Source organism: Miniopterus schreibersii, assembly GCF_964146895.1.
Source record: "Miniopterus schreibersii genome assembly, chromosome: 11".
NCBI classification, from domain to species: Eukaryota; Metazoa; Chordata; class Mammalia; order Chiroptera; family Miniopteridae; genus Miniopterus; species Miniopterus schreibersii.
The window spans coordinates 15,423,016-15,436,150 of NC_138111.1; the positions used below are offsets into that span (position 1 = coordinate 15,423,016).

Below are 13,135 nucleotides of genomic sequence, written 5' to 3' on the forward strand. Positions count from 1 at the left end.
TGCGCTTCCTTTTGGGTCCCAGGACTAAGGAGCTCGGCCTGGGGGGTGAGGCGCCCCTCAAGGCGAGGGTCCTGGCCGAGGGGCGGCACCGGAAGAAAGGAACCAGGGGGGGCGGTGGTCACAAGGCAAGGGGCAGGGGCTGAAGGGACTGGGGAAGCGGCGGACGGGATGGCCTGAGGAAAAAGTGCGAGTAATAAAACAGCTGACGGATGAGAGAAGAAAATGGCGCCTTCCCTGGGCTGGTGGGTCCGAGTGGAAGGGAGGAAGCGGAGGGGCACCCGGTGGCCTGAGTGAGGGCTCTGAGGCCACCCCCGGTCTGTAGGATCAATGGTGTGAGGGGAAGGAACCGACCCGACCACCCCAGAGTCCAGGGAGTTCATTCGAGTGAGGTGCGTTTATTCAACATGCTTCTGCCCAGCAGCGTGCTCATTGTTGAGCACAGCGGTCAAGGGACAGACCCGGCGCTGCCCTCATGGAGTTTATAGTCTAGTGGACAGACAGGTTAATTTGTTTGTTAAACTAACCAAACCATTACAAGTGGCAAAGAACGCGGTGAAGGGAGCAAGGTCCCGAGAGAATTGCAGATGGCATCTACTTTAGTTAGGGGACCAGGGGAGGCCTCCGTAAGGAGGTGCCGTTGAGACGTGACCGGAAAGACGAGAAGCTGCCCGCCGTGGGAAGGGCGACAGGCGGCGCGACAGGTCAGAGAGGGGATCTGTCCCGGGCAGCCGGAAAGCAGATGCTGGTCATTCTCAGCCTCAAGCTGTCTGTTGGGTTGTGGCTGGAACCTCACGTTTGAAAACCAGGCTATGTTTTATTCTCCGTGAGTTGTCCTAATGCGGAGTGTTCAAAGTATGTTGATGTACATCACAAGGTGCACTTTGAAAAACATTTTATTTTGAAATAAATACAGATTCACAGGAAGTTGCAAAGACAGTACAGAGAGGTCATGTGTATCCTCTACCTGCTTTGCCCCAATAGTTACATCAAAGAGTTTACAGGAAAGCCAGGAAATTGACCATAGCGTGAGGTGTGTGTATAGTTCTATGCCATCTTATCACATGCATAGATTTGTATAACTACCACGGCAACCAAGATACAGAGCTGTTTCATCACCACAAAGGTCTCCCTTGTGAGGAGCACTTTTTTTTTTTTTTTAATGTGCTTGATATTTGGCTGTATAATACCTAATACTTTGGTGGTTGGGTTATATGGAAGCGTAGACTTTCTGATTATAGCTCTTGAGCCCTGTGGCTGTCAGGACCGAAAATAGAGTACACACAATTGTGACAGGTGTTAAGAGAGCGGCTGATCATCTTTGCTTTGGGATGCAGATTCTACTATGTGATAAAAGCCTGAAGCAGAGCTTTCAAGGTGACTTCCAGTCACTTATGGGCAAATAGCTTTATATTCTTGGGGGTGGAGTACAGCTTGTACATTCACTTGGTTTATAAGCCTCCTGGATAAGATAAAGAGGGGAAGGTAGTAATCTAATGACCTTTATTTTCTAAGTCATCCTTGAGAAAGCCAATAGCTTCTTTTTTTCCATTTTGCAATGGATAAGCCCCAGAGGCATGGACTTCCTGTTTATGCTGTTGTTCCCGGGAAAGACAAGCAAATGTAGTAGAGGAGAGCTTGATTGCAAATTGCACAGTGTGAAAAAGTATTCAGCTTTCATTTTTGCTGGGAAGGAAAAATATTTCAAAATGAATTTCATGTTTGTATTGCTACCTTTGCTCAAGTCTCTAGGCAAGCCCAATAGCATCACTTCTGGAGAATTAGAAAAGAGGCTTCTCCCTTTGGGACAAAGACTAGTAGACATTTGTTGGCTCTGGTTTCAGATTGCATTAGTTTGGGACCTGATTCCAGGCCCAAAACAGAACAAGCTTTGACTCGATTTTTAAATTACTTTCAGAATGGATGAGAGTTTCCAGATTTTTATTTCAAAATGCTAAATTTCACTTGCCCATGAAACTGGTGTATATTCTATATGAATACATTGATTAAACATACTTTAAAGCTAAAAATTAGCATATCATCCTCTCGGGGGGAATTTTTAATTTTAAATTTTCTTCCAGTAATGATTAGAAGTTAGAATGGATTGTGAAAATGTTATGCTTTAGAAATAGAGACAGATAAGTTGAAGAGAGAGAATTACTTATAAGCTCTAACATGCCTATTATAATTTTGGTGATTTTTTTCCCCTTTAGCTGTTATTTAAAGGGTATTTGCATATAAATTAAAATCAGAGTACTTTATATATTCCATATTTCCTTTGTGTTTTATTTTGCTGTTATTTTCCTAGCATACTCAGGATACCAAATGAAGTATTGATTGATGGTGATAGTGATGACATTAAAACATGGAAATCGATTTGAAAACAGACAGGCACCATGAATCCATAATTGAATATGTCAGAAGGAAATTTAATTAGTCTTTTCCTGTGTCCACACAAGAAATGTTTTAATAAGAACAACAAGAATGCCCTTATTTATTTTTTCCTTTTAAATTATAAGTCCAAGCTGTTCTTAATGCCTTTTGTGAAATCAGCTAACCAGGTACTTTTGAGGGAACAGCAATACCAACAAGTTACATCTATTTGTGATACTTTCCCCAGGATGGGACTAATATGTTTGATCTGTTTCTCTATGTGGACTAATTCACATTTGTTGTATTACAGCAGCTTTTTTGTTTTCTTAGTTCTTCTCATAAGGAAGTTACTCCAGGAATTGAATCATAACAAGAGTTTTACCAGAGGATTTTATAGATTTGGGCTGTGGCAGCAGACAAATTACACCACAGGACTTGGTAAGAGTACTGGGAGTCCATGTTCTCAGGTGTTATGAAAATAAAAAAGCATTACTAAAACATTGGTGGTATTTAATAGAGTCGTCTATGGGAAGAATTTTATTAATCTGCTTTATTAGTTGACTCAGCAAATATTTATTGAACACCTATTATATGCCAGGCATTGTTTTAGGTCCTAGAGATACATCAATGAACAAAAAAGATAAAAATTCCTGCCCTCATGGAGCATTCTAGTATTCCTTTTCACATGTATTATTCTTTTTGCTAGGGCGTATATATCAAATTCCCACAGACCGGATGGCTTAAACAACAGAAGTTTGTTTTTCTTACAGTTCTGGAGGTGAGAAGCCCAAGATCAAGGTTCAGCAGAGTTGGTTTCTTCTAAGGGTCCTGAAGAAGGATCTATTCCTGGCCTCTCTCCTTGACTTGTAAGTGGCCATCTTCTTCCTGTATCTTCACATTGTCTTCTCTCTCTGTGTCTGTGTCCAAATTTCATCTTCTTATAAGGACACCAGTCATATTTGATTAGGGCCCACCTAATGACCTCATTTTAACTTAATTACCTCTGTAAAGGCCCTGTCCCCAAATACAGTCACATTTTGAGGTACTAGGGGTTAGGACTTTAACAAAGGAATTTTGTTCAGCCCATACTATCACATGACTATGTTGTATCCAAATCTTTGTCTTGCTCGTTTTCTCATATCTGATACATTCAAAGCCATTTATACTTCCCTGAAAAATGTATCCAGGTAACCTGAAATTATGTGTGATGCTTTTTCTAGACATGATTTATTTTTAACAAATATTAAAAGAAAGTTCTTGGTTAGGGAAGATTACTCTCCTTGGAATGTTGCTCCATCTAGTGTCCACCATATTCTATATTTTGTCAAAGTTAGGCAAATGAATAAAGGGGAACTATGTTGGAGAAGGAGTTCTCTATTCAATAGGTTATTATTTGTAGGGCACTAGGATTCATGGTAAAAAATATATTTTCCAACACTGTATGTGGAAGGAAAGAGAGGCCTATATAATGACATTATTTTTAATGATTCAAGTAATATCATTTCCATCATTTACCATCACCACCAATAACTATTTATTTTTATCCCATGAGGAAACTAATCGTTTGCCCAAGATCTCACAGATTATGAGTGGTGTTTGCTCCAAGTCTTTATGACTCCAAGGTTTAAGTTCTTAATCATTCAGAAAAAAGAAAAAGAAATAAAAAGACAAACATTTTATAATACATTCCTTAGAAGTGACACATCTAAAACTAAGCACAAGTGAGTACTCAAGTTTGTCTTCAACCTTGATATATACTTAACCTTTATCTTGAAATGATACTTACTTGCTCAGTATTTGTATCATTGTTGACATGCTGTGTCAGAATGTGTCTGTTTTAGCTATTGAATTTATAAAGGGGATAGTCCACAACATCAGTATTTTATATTTTATTTCATTGTACATATTGAATTACATTGAAAATTTTAAATAACTATTTAAAAGTTTGGATTTTTTCTTTGTAATATTAAAAAATAATTTTTGTTTTTATGTACAAGTTGAATCTGTCAGCTAAACTACCTGGAGACATCAGGAAAGGCTTCTGCAGAGAGCTGAGTTTAGTAGGATAAATACTAGTTAGAAAAGGATGCTATAGGAATACAGAAAAGCCTTTGTAAATACATAGGAGTATGACAAACCTTGATATTTTGGGGGAAATGTAAGTAGTAAGAGATGCAGAGAGTGAGAGTGATAAGAGATGACAATGCACTAAAAGGCATATGCCAGACTTAGAAGGTAATTATGAAGACACTGAAAGGCCTTAGTAAGAAATGTAGAATGAATATATTAGACTTATTAAAAGATCATATAATAGACAATTCAAATAGGTCTAAATCTATTGAAGAAATTGAATCAATAAGTAATAACGTTCTAAAACAGAAAGCACCTGCCTGAGATGGGTTCACTAGTGAATTCTACCAAACATTTAAGAAACTAAACTAATTCTCTATAATCTCTCCTAGAAAATAGAAGCAGAAGGACTACTTCCTAACTCATTCTATGAGGCCAGAATTATTATAATACCCAAATCAGATAAAGACTATAAGAAAAGAACTACAGACCATTATCTCTCATGAATATAGGTGCAAAAGTTCTCAAGAAAACATGAGCAAAACAAACCCAACAATGCATAAAAAATTATATACAATCATATATAAAATAGTGCAACATTTGAGAAACAGTTAATGTAATCCAGGCTAAAGAAGAAAAATTAGACGATCGTATCATTAGATGCCAGAAAAGCATTTGACAAAACCCAATACTCATTCATCATGAAAACTCTTAAACTAGGAATAGAGAACTTCCTCAACTTGCTAAAGAACATGTACAAAAACCCTGTAGTGAACTTCCTATTTCATGGTGAGAAACTTGAAGCTTTCCCACTAAGATCAGGAGCAAGGCAGGATGATTCTACTCACTACTCTTTTCAACATCACACTGGAAAGTCTTAGCTAATGCAATAAGGTAAGAAAAGGAAGTAAAGGGTAATACAGATTGGGAAGGGAGGAAATAAAACTGTCTTTGTTTGCAGAAGACATAATTGTAATAGAAAATCTGTACTTGTACTCATGTTATTACATAAGGAAGCAAAAGAAAGGAGGAAGTTAAACAAATAAAAGACCCAGAACAAATAGTTTCACATTTAATATGGTGTTGTCTTATGTAGTTCATCAATTAATATATGAACATAATGTTATTGAAATGATTTAGTCCTGGTATATCATTTGTGACTAGTTGAGCATAAAATATCTTCTCACTGTCCTTGAAATCTGTTTTCATGGACCTTCAGACATAATAGCCTTGGAGCTACTGGATGCAGTTATTATATCATTGGGAATTTTATAGCTGTTATTTGTATGCTGTATCTTTATTTTTAAAAACCTGTTTTGAGACATCAACAATGGTCATTTCAATATTGGCCATCAAGCAATGTAAGCATAGTGATGTAGGATTTGATTATTGTATCTGTGTTACCTATCTTTTTACAGTACTAAATTCCCATAGGTCATGACAAGTATTCATGTTACCTTTTTTCATATTGACTAATCTCTGTTTATAGAAATGAGTGACATATTAATTACTAAAAAATAATAGCTCCTATGTCTTAAATGCCTACTATATGCCAGGAATCATATTAATTGCTTTGCCCAGTTATCTCCTTTAATTCTCTTAAAAACCATGCCTGATAGCTCTCAAGTGAGGAAACAGATTCAAACAGGTCAAGTAATTTTGTCAGAGTTGCATAGGGAGATGGTGTAGAGTAGTGGTTAAGAGCTATTTGGGGGCATCCAGAACTGTTCAGCAGGGAAATGTGAGCTCTTAGAGTGCAGGTAGAGGCAGAATCTGAGCTGGAAACATACAATTTGGGGGATTCATTGTGATCTGACCTTATCCTTGGGCTGGTGTGGTCTGGGAAAAAGTGCTGCATCATACCAAGAACAGAAAAATGAAGACAGTGTAGTTTTTAAGCAAAAGAAACTCAAGGGATAAAATGATGTATAGAGTTTGAAAGGCAGAGAGATGATGGCAGGTGGTTCAGACTGAAAGAGAAATTCCAAAGATACTGGTTGACTAGTGGAGGGAACTAAGAGATCCCTGGATATTTTATAACAGGCTTAAGAAACTTGACCTCTTGCATTACATGATGGTTGAAGGCCCAGTTTTTTGATCCACAAATAGATATATCTCTTTATTTATTCAAGTCTTCTTTTATGTCTCTCAGTGCTATATGATATTTTTAATGAAAAATACTGAAATTGAACTAAAGATATAAAGTTATGCCCAGCTAGGAGTGGCTCAGCAGTTGAGCATCACCCTAGGATCCAGGAGGGCATGGTTCGATTCCCAGTCAGGGCACATGCCAGGGTTGCAGGCTGGATCCCTGTTCCGGGGCATGCAGGAGGCAGCCAATCAATGACAACTCTCTCATCATTGATGTTTCTATCTCTCTCTCCCTCTCCCTTCCTCTCTCTGAAATCAATAAAGATATATTAAAAAAAAAAGATATAAAGTTAAATTTAAAAGTTTATTCCTCATAGAATCCACATCCCCTGAAAAGTTAAAATGGTCTAAATATGTTTTTTAAAATCTGTACTGAACATAGGGGTGTGGTTACTAAAAGTCAAACCACATAGAAATTAAAGAAATAATTGTTTTTTTCCTTTCACTTTAAGTTTTCTTTTGAACTATAAAAATGAAGTGACGTTTTATCACCCCACATTTTCTGTAAACATTAGTTTCTTGATCAAGAAATACAAACTTTTCTACTAGAAGAAAAAAGTTGAGAACTATTGCTGTGTTTGGTTCTATTTTTATCATTTATTAACCAAAACAACATAGACTGAGAAGAAAATAAAAAGACAAACTATGCATTAAATCATGGCAAACAGTCTATATTATAATTTGCATTTTATGAAATTAAGCAGTGATTTTATACAAATTTCCTCAAAAAGTAAAAAAGTTAAATTATGCTTAGCATTCAACAAAGTGATTGTAATTCAGTATTGTGAAAAAATAATTTTTTAAATGTAAAAGCTACCATGTTTATATAGACTGGCAACACAGTAATTCATAAAAGTTTTTGGTTATGTCAGTGACTTTTTTCCCCTTGAGTGAAACTAATCAGTTTATGCTCCATATGTGGTCATTGGATCATTCGTAGGTCCAATTATTCAGGTGCTGAAATCATCACAAGACTTTTCTGAGAATTCTAGACCATACAAAGTGACAGAAAGCTAATTTTTCCCTCAACACTACCAAGAAGAGTTGGATATGCACAATTTTGTGACTGCAAGGGAAGTGACAGTATTCAGTGGAGTTTATGTTCAAAAGAAGCCTTCTCTCAGAATCCTTCATGTAATCCTTAATTTAGGAGCAGATGTATCACCATGCTAACCAGAGAGCAAGGGGTAGAAGTGCAGGAATGAGCAAAAGATGTTTTCTGAGTCCTGAAGTAATCCTAGGCAGTTTGTAAATTTGTGCGTTTTGTTCTTGACATCCTTTTAGAACTTTTACCTGCCTTTCTTCTACTTCATAGTGCTTGGTTCTAATTCCCCTAATTACCACACTGTCCCAATCCACCCAAGCCTGTCTTCTCAAGAGTTCTTTTGCATCTCAATAACCTACCTTCCTCTGCTGGAGTACCTCTGATATTTAAGAAAAGGGACCTTCATTGACTTTATCTGCCCTATTGAGCATAGAGGTTAATAGCCAACCTCTTAACATTTCCAGATATAATTGTTATTTTAAAGAAGAATGCCTATTTACACCTAATAAATTTAAATTTAAAAGAACTTATTTATTATAAGGATGTAAAAAGAAATTCAGGTAGTTTCAAAACAGGGCATTCTTTTTTGGTAGGGGTGAAAGCAGTTTGGTTATTATCTCTTGGAAGACCAGTTCTTTCTGTCCTTAGCAACCTAAGCAGTTTCAGCTTTCCATAGCTTTATGCTCTTATGTGGATAAGCCTATAAACTTTTAAGCTCTCAGTTATTTCACAATGTCTCCTTTGATCATAATGTGATGTTGGTTTTATTGTTATTGTTTTTTTTTGGTAAATCTTCAATAGATTCTTCTTCAAAACATCTCAAAGACCCAAGTGGACAATCAGGATTCAATATCCTTCTACATTATAAGATATCAAATCATAGTATTATCCTTTAACCATTTAGCTTTTTATTTTTTAATTTATTTTATTTTTTACTTTTTAAATTTATCTTTATTGTTGAGAGTATTATAGGTGTCCCATTTTCCCCCCCTATTGACCCCCTCCACTTCCCTCCCACCCCCTTCCCAGGCCTTCACCCCGTTATTAACTGTGTCCATGGGTTATGCATATAACTTCTTTGGTTAATCTCTTCCCACCCTCCACCCCCTTCCCTCTTTCCTCTGAAATATGATCATCTGTTGCATGCGTCAATGTCTCTAGATCTATTTAGTTCATCAGATTCTTTTGTTCATTAGCTTCTTGTTAATGAAGACCCTTCAACTTTTCCTGTAGTGCTGGTCTGGTGGTGACGAACTCCTTTAGCTTTTCCTTGTTTGAGATGCTCTTTATCTGACCTTCAATTCTAAATGATAGCTTTGCTGGGTAAAGCAATCTTGGTTGTAGCTCCATGTTTTTCATCACTTTGAATATTTCTTGCCACTCCCTTCTGGCCTGCAAAGTTTCTATTGAGAAATCAGCTGACAGTCGTATGGGTGCTCCCTGGGAGGTAACTAACTGCTTTTCTCTTGCTGCTTTTAAGATTCTCTCTTTGTCTTGAACCTTTGGCATTTTAATTATGATGTGTCTTGCTGTGGGCCTCTTTGGGTCCCTCTTGTTTGGGACCTTCTGTGCTTCCTGGATTTGTAAATCGATTTCTTTCCCCAGGTAGGGGAAGTTTTCTGTCATTATTTTTTCAAATAGGTTTTCAATTTCTTGGTCTCTTTCTTCCCCTTCTGGCACCCCAATAATATGAATGTTGGGCCTCTTGAAGTTTTCCCAGACGCTCCTTATACTATTTTCATATTTCTGGCTTCTTTTTTCTTTTTGCTCTTCTGGTTGGGTGTTTTATGTTTCCTCATGTTCCAAATTGCTGATTTGATTCTCAGCGTCCTCTACTCTACTGTTGATTCCATGTAAATTATTCTTCATTTCAGTTCCTGTAGCTTTCATTTCAAATTGGTACTTTATTATGTTATCGATTTTCTCAGTTATTTCCCTAACAGTCTGCTTAAACATCCTTATAACCATTATTCTGAATTCTGTATCTGTTAGCTTGCTTGGATCTATTTCATTTAGTTCTTCTTCTAGAGATTTCTTCTGTTCTTTCCTTTGTGACATGTTTCTTTGCCTCCACATTTTGGCTGCTTCCAGGTGTTTGTTTCTATGTATTAGGTAGAGCTGCTATGTCTCCTGGAATTTATAGAGTGGCTTTGTGTAGTAGGTGTCCTGTAGGGTCCAGTGGTTCAGCCTCCCCAGTCACCTGAGCTGGGCCTTCTAGGTGCTCCCCTGTGTGGGCTGTGTGCACTGTCCTGTTGTAGTTGAGCCTTGGTTGCTATTGGCATCAATGGGAGGAACTGACCCCCAGGCCAGTCAGCTGTGAGGACCAGCTGCGACTACAGCCAAAGAGCTGCTGTGCTGGAGACACCCCTATGGATCAGGATTTACTTCAGTGGAGCTTTGGTGTTCAAGTACTCCCCTTGAGTGTCACTTGTGGATGTGGTAGGGTTGTAATCCAGCGTGGTCGAGTCTGACTACCAGGTGCACTGTCTCTGGGGCCTCCCGGGAGGTGCAAAGTCAGCCTCTGCCAGTGCCTTGCCCAGTGCCACCCAGCACGAGCTACACAGTAAACCATAGTTGGCTGCTACTTGCGCTGGTCTTGGCGTTGCCCAGGAGGCCAAGCTATGAGCCAATGCAGGCTGTCGCTAGTGCCAGGCATGGGGCCGCTTACCAAGCTGTATGGGGCTGGCTGATGCTTGAGAGATTTTAGAAAAGTCCTAAGCATGAGGCTCGAGAAGACACTCGCATAGAAAAGCCCCTGGAAATGGCCCGGATGAGCTGCAGGTGGGGAGGGGCAGGGCCTCCGGGAATCACGGGGCGGGGCCAAAGGTGCGAGTCAGGTGCTGGCGATTCAAATATGGCGCCTGCCTGCCGGCTGTGTGCGGGGAGGACTCGCCAAAGGAGCCAGGGCCTCCGCCAGCCCTTCTGCCTGGGAGGAAGCTGCCCCCCCACCTCTCGCCCCGATTTCAGGCAGGTTAGTTCCTCCCCGAGTGTCCCAGGTCCTTTCAGGCTGCTGCCCGGCGCTGGGCTCAGAGGGAGCGTCTGAGTGATTCCGTGCGCGGGCCCTGTAAGAGGAAAGCCTGGGGCTCCCACAGCCTCCGCGACCCTCAGGGACAGTCCCCGCTGGTTTCACAGCCCGGAGTTGGGGGGACGTCTCTTCCCGGCCCTGGAGCCCTGAGCTGGGGGTCTGATGTGGGGCTGGGACCCCTGGCTCCTCCGGGAGACCTCCCTGGTTTAAACTGCGGCACCGGGGTGGCCCCGCCGCCCATCTTGGATTCAGTCCCGGTCTGCCGGTGCCTCCGCCCCTCCTCCCGGTCTCAGTGCTGCTTCAGTTCCCTGGTTGTAGGGCTTCTGTGCAGCCAGATTTCAGGAGGCTTTGAGTGACGGTGGTTCTGTATTTTCATGGTAATTTTGATGTGGTTGTAGGAGGCAGCGGGTGCAGCTGTTACCTACACCGCCATCTTGTTTCTCCCACCATTTAGCTTTTTAAAAAATATATTGATTATTAAAAAAAAAGATACAATGAGTATTTCAATTACAGAAATGTGTTCTGTTCTTCTAGAAATTAAAGTAATTTACATAATAAAAAACTCTCTTCGTGGTTTGAAAATACTTTTTTAAAAAAAATCCTCACCTGAGGATATGTTTTTATTGATTTGAGAGAGAGAGAGGAAGGGAGAGTGAGAGACAGAGAAACACAGATATGTTGGTTGCCTCTTATATGCGCCCCTACTAGGAACTGAACCCACAATCTAGGTATGTGCTCTGATCTGAATGAGACCTGAAACCTGAAACCTGGTGCACTGGATGATCCTCCAACCAGCTGAGCCACCCAACTAGGGTATGGGGAATGTCTTTTAAAACTGCATTCTATCAGTCCCTACTTAATGTCCCTTTTACCCCCCACTTCCAAAAGTCCACTTAGTTCCTGAGCCTTTGGAAGATTCTGGATAGACATCAACTTAGTTCTTAACTTTTCCCATCATATCCTAAGCCACTTTTTTATAATGACATATATCTGTCATAATCTCATCATAATTTTCACTACCCTAAAAATCCTCCGTGCCCCACCTATTCATCTCTGCCCCCCAACCCTGATTATAACTGATCTTTTTATTGTCGCCATAGTTTTGCTTTTTCCAGAATGTAGTTGAAATCATAAAGTACAGGATGTCGCAAAAAAATGTAGATACATTTTAACAGCTGATAGCTCAATTTTGAAAATGAAATGTATTTTAATAAACATTTCCTTTATAATTATTCAAAGTGTGTGTATACATTTTCTGGGGGGGGGACATCCTATATATATTATTTTCTCATCTTTTCCCCCCTACAATTTTATATGTGTTTTGATATTGGTTTTGTTTGCCATTTAGTGATTAGGTTGCAATAATTTTTATTACTTTTTCAGTAGGTAATGCATCTATGTGGCTCGAAAACCAAAACAATATAGTGTATATATTGAGAATTCTTTTTTTCTTTTTTTTTTAATTTCTTTAAAAAATATATATATATCTTTATTTATTTTAGAGAGAGGAAAGGAGAGAGAGAGAGAGAGATAGAAACATCACTGATGAGAGAGTCATTGATTGGCTGCCTCCTGCACGCCCCTGACTGGGGATCGAGCCCACAACCCGGGCATGTGCCCTGACCAGGAATCGAACCCCGATCACCTGGATCCTAGGTCAATGCTCAACCACTGAGCCATGCCCGGCCGGGCTATATTGAGAATTCTTTATCTTGTCTGTCTATTTTATACTTCTTTGCCCTGCCCTTTATTAGTAACCACTTTTTTTACTTCCTTGTATGTCTTTTCGGTGTTTTTTTTAATGCAAATACAAACATATATTCTTATTGTTCCCCTTTTTACATAAAAGGTTGCATACTATTTATACTGTTCTATGCTCTGTTTTCTTCACTGAATAATATATATATTAGAACACAGAGGATTTCCTTGTTCTTTTTTACAGCTCTGTGAATATCCCAATGTTTATTTAACTAGTTCCCTATAGAGAATGACTTGGGTTTGTTTCTCATTTTTTGGCATTCTGTAGGTTTATAGGTATATTTGTATATAAATTTCCAGAAGTGGGAGAGTTGCAGAATATTGACTTAGTATTACAGTGTACCTAGAGAGGGATTAGCTGTCATCTGTTTTGTAACCAGGAAAATAGCAACCACTTCTAGTATTTGCAACAGAGAAAATGTAATTCAGGGAAGTGGTTGCCAGGTAATAGAAGAACTGAGTGCTTAATTGAGAAAGTGAAGCAACCCAGAGATTAGTAACAGCAGAAGAGCCACTGATTGTAACCTGGAGAGAAAAAGTAAGAAGGCTTTGTTACTGAATCCCAGAGCTGGGGGTCATCTGTTGGAGGCTAGGACCTCTAGTGGGAACTGGGACCCCTAAGGAGACAGTCACTGCCAGAGAAGGTTGTGGGATAGAAGAGAGGGGGAGAGAAATGTCCTGTTTTATTCCTTCTTTTCCTTCTCCCAATCTTTCAG

General features: G+C 39.4%; 1 long non-coding RNA gene across 1 annotated transcript in view; it reads left to right on the forward strand.

The window, feature by feature from the left end:
* The first annotated feature begins 20 nt into the window (after positions 1-20).
* Positions 21-13,135, forward strand: part of LOC308563458 — a 59,677-nt gene continuing 46,562 nt past the window's right edge. The window contains exons 1-3 of the long non-coding RNA XR_013999786.1: positions 21-242; positions 2,701-2,808; positions 3,141-3,236. This is a non-coding gene — a long non-coding RNA (uncharacterized lncRNA). The remainder of the gene's footprint in view (positions 243-2,700; positions 2,809-3,140; positions 3,237-13,135) is intronic.